Genomic DNA, 6978 nt, shown 5'->3' with positions numbered 1-6978 from the left:
TGCTATAGGAGAATTAAACTCAGAAGATCAAGTTTAAAGCCATCATGATAAACAGACAAATACTTTCTCAAAATCAAAACAAACCAGACAAAAAAGTGAAATTTTATTATCCTCACTTTGCTCTTTTCCTACATGGATGTAAAGGTAAAAGTTCTCAGATTTGATTGCGTGTTCAATTCATCTAGGAATTTCAAATTTTTGACATCTCTGCTCCATCCCAGGCGTTACCACATCTCTGGAAGTATATACTTAGGTGTCAGTATTTTTTTTTTTTTTTTGCCAGTCCTGGGTCTTAGACTCAGAGCCTGAGCACTGTCCCTGGCTTCTTTTTGCTCAAGGCTAGCACTCTGCCACTTGAGTCACAGCGCCACTTCTGGCCATTTTCTATATATGTGGTGCTGGGGAATCCAACCCAGAGCTTCATGTATACGAGGCAAGCACTCTTGCCACTAGGCCATATTCCCAGCACAGGTATCAGTATTTTTAACTTATTAAGGTATTTTAATGGAAAGCTACACTTGAGAAGCTACTTTTCCTCCTTATCTTCTTCCTCCTCCTTCTCCTTTTCCTTCCCCCTCCTCTTCTCCTTCCCCTTCTCCTCTTCTTCCTCCTTCAACCCTCCTCCTCCTTCTTCCTCTTTCCTTCCTTCCTTCCCTCCTCCTCCTTCTTCTTGTTCCACCTCCTCCTCCTCCCCTTCCTCCTCCTCCTCCCCTTCCTCCTCCTCCTCCTCCTCCTCCTCCTCCTCCTCCTCCTCCTCCTCCTCCTCCTCCTCCTCCTCCTCCTCCTCCTCCTCCTCCTCCTCCTCCTGGTACCCCTTCTATTTCTTCTCATTTCTTCTCTTTCTCCTTCTCCTTCCCCTTCTCCTCCTACTTCTGTTGTAGATACCTTTCATCACTGCCTTCTGGGCTTCAAAGCCTTTGCTTCTAGCTTAGATTTTGCGAGGGATGGAGTTCCTGTCTTCATTGTCAGGTCTATGTTTGTAAAAATCCATACTGTTCCATTTTGCAGATGAAGAAACCACAGATATAAAACCACAAATATTAATGTTAATATCTCTTATTGGTGAAAATTAGTGAAGTGTGATGGCTGGCCTCAGGATTCTGGCAGCTAATGATGGGGCTATTAGGACCTAACCCATGGTAAATGTAGGCCCAGAACCTATGGTGGGAATAGGTAATGTTTCCTAGTTGAATCATAGGTTACCTGTTTCAGGATCATGCTCTAAAATCTTTGACAATCTAAGACGTGTGTGTGTGTGTGTGTGTGTGTGCGCGTGCGCGCACCAGTCATAGGGCTTGAGCTCAGTTCCTAGGCACCTATCTGAGCTTTTGTGCTCTACCACGTGAGCTACACCTGCATTTATGGCTTCTTGCTGGCTAATGGGAGAGAAGAGCCTCACAGACTTATCTACCCGAGTTGGCTTCAAACTGCAAACCTCAATTCTCAGCTTCCTGCATGCTAGACATGAACCACTAGCACCTGTTCCAAGACCTTTCTGTGGGAGACCAAAATATAAGATGATGGGTAGAGTTATAGCACTTAGCTCTGAACTATATCAAAATCTGCATAAATGGTCCTGTTGATTCCAATTTGATTGAATCTTTCAATTATTTTCTAACATATCGTTCTAAAGACCAGCTGCATCCTGTCACTTCACAGATCATATTGTAGAATTGCTTGCCCCCTTGCTCATATCGCTTCTACGTCATTCTTCCAAAAGTACTGTAAGACCCTCATAATCTGTCCCTATCCTAGGCAGTCAAATTTTCTGTCATCTTTTCTTTACATAATATCTTCTCCAGATAGGTTGCTTTCTCAATTCCGTACAGCATCTACCTCCAATGCTCTCATTCCTCACCACGCCATGAGGTCATTCTATGCAGTTCAAATAGTATTCAAATAGTTGTTATACTTTGTGTGCTGCTTTCATTTTTCTGGAGGTTTGTCAGCTTCCTCATTGCCCATCCCATACCAAGCCTTCATTAGTGCAATTCTGATCATTGATTATTTTCTTTACAGATATAATTTATAAAATTCCTCTTTATAAAGAAAAAGCCTCTTATTGTTTTATTAATAGCGTTATATCTTAGCCTGGTTGTCTTCCTATAACAGCAGATTGCATATGGAGTAACTTATAAAGAATTTCTATTCATTAGCTATTATTTGTGAAGGTTAAAGAATCCAAGCTCAAGGTTCTGTCAGATTCATTGTCTAGTTATGATCCCTTCACTGCTTCCAAGATGGTACCATGTATATTTCATTCTTTGGAGGAAAGGAACACTGTGCCATTGCATGGCAAAGGGCAGAAGAACACAAAAGGAGATAATCCTCCTCTATCAGAGTATCTAATCCCATTTATGGGAGCAGAGCCATCATGACTCAATCATATCATAGTCTAATACTATTGTATTAGTGATTTTCAGTATGAACTGTGGAGGTGAAAACATTTAACCCTTAACACTTGTCTTGGGATTTTTTTTTTTTTTTTGCCAGTCCTAGAGCTTGGACTCAGGGCCTGAGCACTGTCCCTGGCTTCTTTTTGCTCAAGGCTAGCACTCTGCCACTTGAGCCACAGCGCCACTTCTGGCCTTTTCTATATATGTGGTGCAGAGGCATCGAACCCAGGGATTCATATGTACTAGGCAAGCACTCTTTGCCACTAGGCCATATTCCTAGCCCCAACACCTGTCTTATAAAGTATTGAATCTATATTTCCAAAACATTTGTCAAAAGTCTGATACATACCAGGCACAGTGCAGGGAAGTTATTTCCAAGCTCTTATGAAAGATGAGGAAACTGACAAACATTGTGAGATAAAGGGATTTTTTAAATTGTGTAATATATTAGCTAAATCAAAACTTTTGTATGCAAATTTAATTCTGTGACAGGATAAATTTACTTGTGTGTATGTATGAATTTGGTACAAGCCATCATTAGCTGTGAAAATTGACAGTTTAGCGATAAGTAACACAATAGTCAGAGTAAAAGGGACCTGTAAACAACCTGTATAAAAGGAAATGGGAAATTAGAAGCAAAAGAAATTCAATGATTTGAATACTGCTAATGAATTATATCAATATTATATCAAAACGTATCATATCAGTCCCTAAACTCATAGGACATTTAAAAATTCTTCATCATTTATTAATCATCTGCAAATCCAAAGGAATTCATTTAAGCTTACACAGGTAATTATGACTGATATAGAGATACTACTAAGGCTTATTATCCTATATCCAAAATTCTATTACATGCTTGTATCTTCCCAGAAAATAATAATTCAAGATTTATTTCAAATATAATCAATTTCATTTATATACATTTGAGGAAATTCATGGCATATTATTGAGAACATTAGTAATATTATCAAGAAGTGCTAAGTAAATATTAGAAGTATCTCAGACCTAGACCTTCCAGGAAGGATGAAAGTTTGAAGGTTGACGTGGAAGTTTTTCCGGAAAAGTAAACTTTCAGATGAGTCTCTGAAGATAGTTTCAGATTTTGATTAAAAGAGTCAGTTGAGGGGCAACGTTGACTGATGGAGAGGAAGTGGTATGAGGAAAAGCATCTTAGAGTATTGCAAAACTTAGGTATCACTGGTTTGGATCACTGGAAGAGACAAAACTTTTGAATAAAATGTGATACATGAAGAGGGGAAGATGCAATGATGTAACTTATTTGAACAACTAACAGCTTAATGAAATAAATACCAGAAATTTGGGACATAAATTAGACAAGAGATGAGATCAAGGGAAGGGGGCAGACAAATGGAGAGAAGAAAGGTGGTTGAATACACTCATAATACTCAGCATGTTCAAATGGAACCACGTAACTTGAGGGGATGGGTCGGATTCTAAAAGATGGTAGAGAATGACAGAAGGGACAACATAGATCAAGATGCTTTGTATTCATAAACTGACACATTGAATTAAGCCTTCTTTGTACAAGTACTTGAAGATAATAAAGTTATAATAATAAATCTTTAACTCTTCATTGATTTTCATTATTGAATGATAATCCTTTCTACAAACTAAGCAAAGTTATACACAAATTGAAAGCATTTATCTCCCATTGGCATGAAATTATTGGAAGTTCAAACATTATTAGTATTTCAAAGTTGAGGAAATGATTTGAAAGAAATTATTTTTGAAAAGATGAATTTTTATTAAGTGAAAGCTTTTTGCAGAATGAGCCCGAAAGATAAACTATCATTATTCACTTCACACAGCATTTTGAAAATTTTGATAACTTGTATGGATTGATTTTCCTCTGTGACTCTGAAAAACTAGAACTGGTTTTACAATTCAATATGGTGGCAGTCTTCAGGCTTATGGAGACAAAATTTCTGGGTTCAAACATCAGCTCTGCAACTTCATTTTATGAAAATTTTACATTCTCTGAATATCAGAGCAAAAAGGTAATTCCTACTGCTTTGCAGAATTCCTATGTACATTAAACATGACATGCACATATAAGGCCTGAGATATTTCTGGAGCATCAGCTCTTGCTTCCTTCCCTAATAGTATGTAGATTTGACTATCAGAAACAGTACAGACCCAAGTGTAGGAAATTCATTTATGCATTCAAGAAGGTGTTATTATGTTCCTCCTAAATGTCAAACTCCATTGATGGAGCCAGAGATAGAGCAATAAATAAAGCAAAGATGATGCTTATTTTTATGTAATGTACAAACCAGAATGCCCATTTTGCCATTGCCTTCTCAATTTTCTCCCTTTTTCCTACTCTTAGGGGAACGTGCTCTAGGGAAATAACCTGGTCAACTCATATGGATGTGTTATTTACATATGAATACTTCCAATGAATGAGTGCTTAGGTATAAGACAAACCCAGAGTTAGTAGGACAATTCTAGGAAACATAAAGGAAACTCAGAATCCTTTGAAATAGTTCCAGACAAGTGAGTCCTGCTGCCATTATAGGAGACTTAATAATAGATCCATAAAATGTCAGAGCCTAAAAGAGTTCTCAAATTATGTTCCCTAGGACATTAATCATTTTCTTATTATTCAACGAAGAGGATGAATAGGATAGCTAATAATCCTGGAAATCCTGTTTAGTATCCCCAAAGTATAGACCTTTGTATGAACTAGTGTTAAGACTGAAGGTAGACACAAAGCTGCAGTGCATTTAGAGAAATTGGTCTCTGTATCTTCTCATTACTATAGTCCTTAGTCTACACTCATTGGGGGGAAAAATATATATATATGTATATATATATATATGTATAGTAAACTGATATGATGAATTGAAACCCCTCTGTAAATCTAGTCAATATTTTTCAAAAAAGTTCAAGCAGCCTTTTTAACAGTGGAATAAGTCATACAGGGTACTTTGAATCAATGTTTCTAGACTATGGTAACTCATATTTGACTTCAAATAAATGATCTTATGTATGTATGTATGTATTATATACGTACATATATTTGTGCTGTTCTGGGACCTTGAAGTCAAGGCCTAGGTGCTGTCCCTGAACTTTTTTGCTCAGGGCTAGCATTTTACCATTTGAGCCAAAGCTCTACTCCCTGCTTTTTGGTGGTTAACTAGAGATAAGTGTCTCATGGACTTTCCTGCCTGGACTGGCTTTGAACTGTAATCCTGAGATTTCAGCTTCTCAAATAGCAAGGATTATAGGTTCCTTGATCAATTTTTATTTCTCTTAAGGAAGAGTTGATATTTTTGGTTGACACTTAGAAGCTCTCTGACAGCCAGGAAGATGAAGGCTGACTGTTGAAGAGAGATCTAGGAAGTGGGGTCATTGAGGAATGAGAATGGAAATTAATCTAAGCTACAGTTGGAGAGTTAGAGGAAGAAGTTAAGAAACAAAAAGGTCAAAAAAGAAACAAAAGTGGCAACATAATGAGGTAGAGAAGTAGATAAACATAATTTCACTTCCTGGCAATGTTCTCTTAAAGACAAGATCCTCTGAGGAAAAGATGAAAGTTGATATGAGATCCATACTTAGTTATTATTATTTATTATCTCTATGTAGTTGTATAAAGCGGTGTCAATTCAACATTGTGAGTACAAATGCACTTTGATCAATATCACCTCTTCCATCACTCTCACCCATCTCTCCTAACCACATCTATGCCCCCATGTCACTTGGTTGTATTTTCACATATATACGTTGAATATTATGACTGCATTCTCTTACCCCTCCTTTCTTCACTTATGTTAGCAATATAGACTATATAGCAACAGCAGAAGCATTGGAAGCATGCTTAAAGTGATTCAGTAAATTGTGACACAACCAGTGGCCTTCCAAAGGGTTTGACATATATAGAGATCTAAGGCAGGGTCAGTGAGAACTTTTCTGGCCTTAGTCTCTGTTCAGAGAAAGACAAATCAAAGTGAACCTATGAGCCTACTACCAATCCCTGGAACATAGGCTAAAACAGTTCCCATTCTGGATTCTGCAGTGGTTTTTAACAGAATGGCCTAGTGTCAAATCCACTGGACCAACATACAGAATTCTTTTCAATGGAAATGTTTCTAAGCCCAGGAGTCAGTGGCAAACAACTCTAATCATAGCCACTCAGGAGGCTGAGATATGAATATCCTGAATTCGAAACAAGCCTGGGTAGAAAGTCTGTGAGACTCTTTTCTTTAATTAACAACTGAAAAGCTGGAAGTGTATCTGTGACTCAAGTGGTAGAGCCTAAGCCCTGAGTGAAAAAGCTAAGGGATAGTGATCATGCCTTGAGTTCAAGAACAGTAATGACTCATTCACACACAAAACTTCTATAGGGAGAGTGAAGGGGGGAAAAAGGAGACAGCTGGGAACCGATAGCTCATGTCTGTAATCCTAGCTATTCAGGAGGCTAAGATCTAAGGACCATGTTTCTAAGCCAGCCCCAGAAGGAAAGTCCATAGGACTGTTATCTCCAATTAAACACAAGAAAACCAAAAGTGACACTAAGGGATGGCACCCAGGCTCTGAGTTCAAGCTCTACCATTGG

This window comes from Perognathus longimembris, chromosome 28, assembly GCF_023159225.1.
Source record: "Perognathus longimembris pacificus isolate PPM17 chromosome 28, ASM2315922v1, whole genome shotgun sequence".
Lineage (NCBI taxonomy): Eukaryota > Metazoa > Chordata > Mammalia > Rodentia > Heteromyidae > Perognathus > Perognathus longimembris.
The sequence above is the reverse complement of the archived record's forward strand: the minus strand, read 5'-3'. Positions refer to the sequence as shown.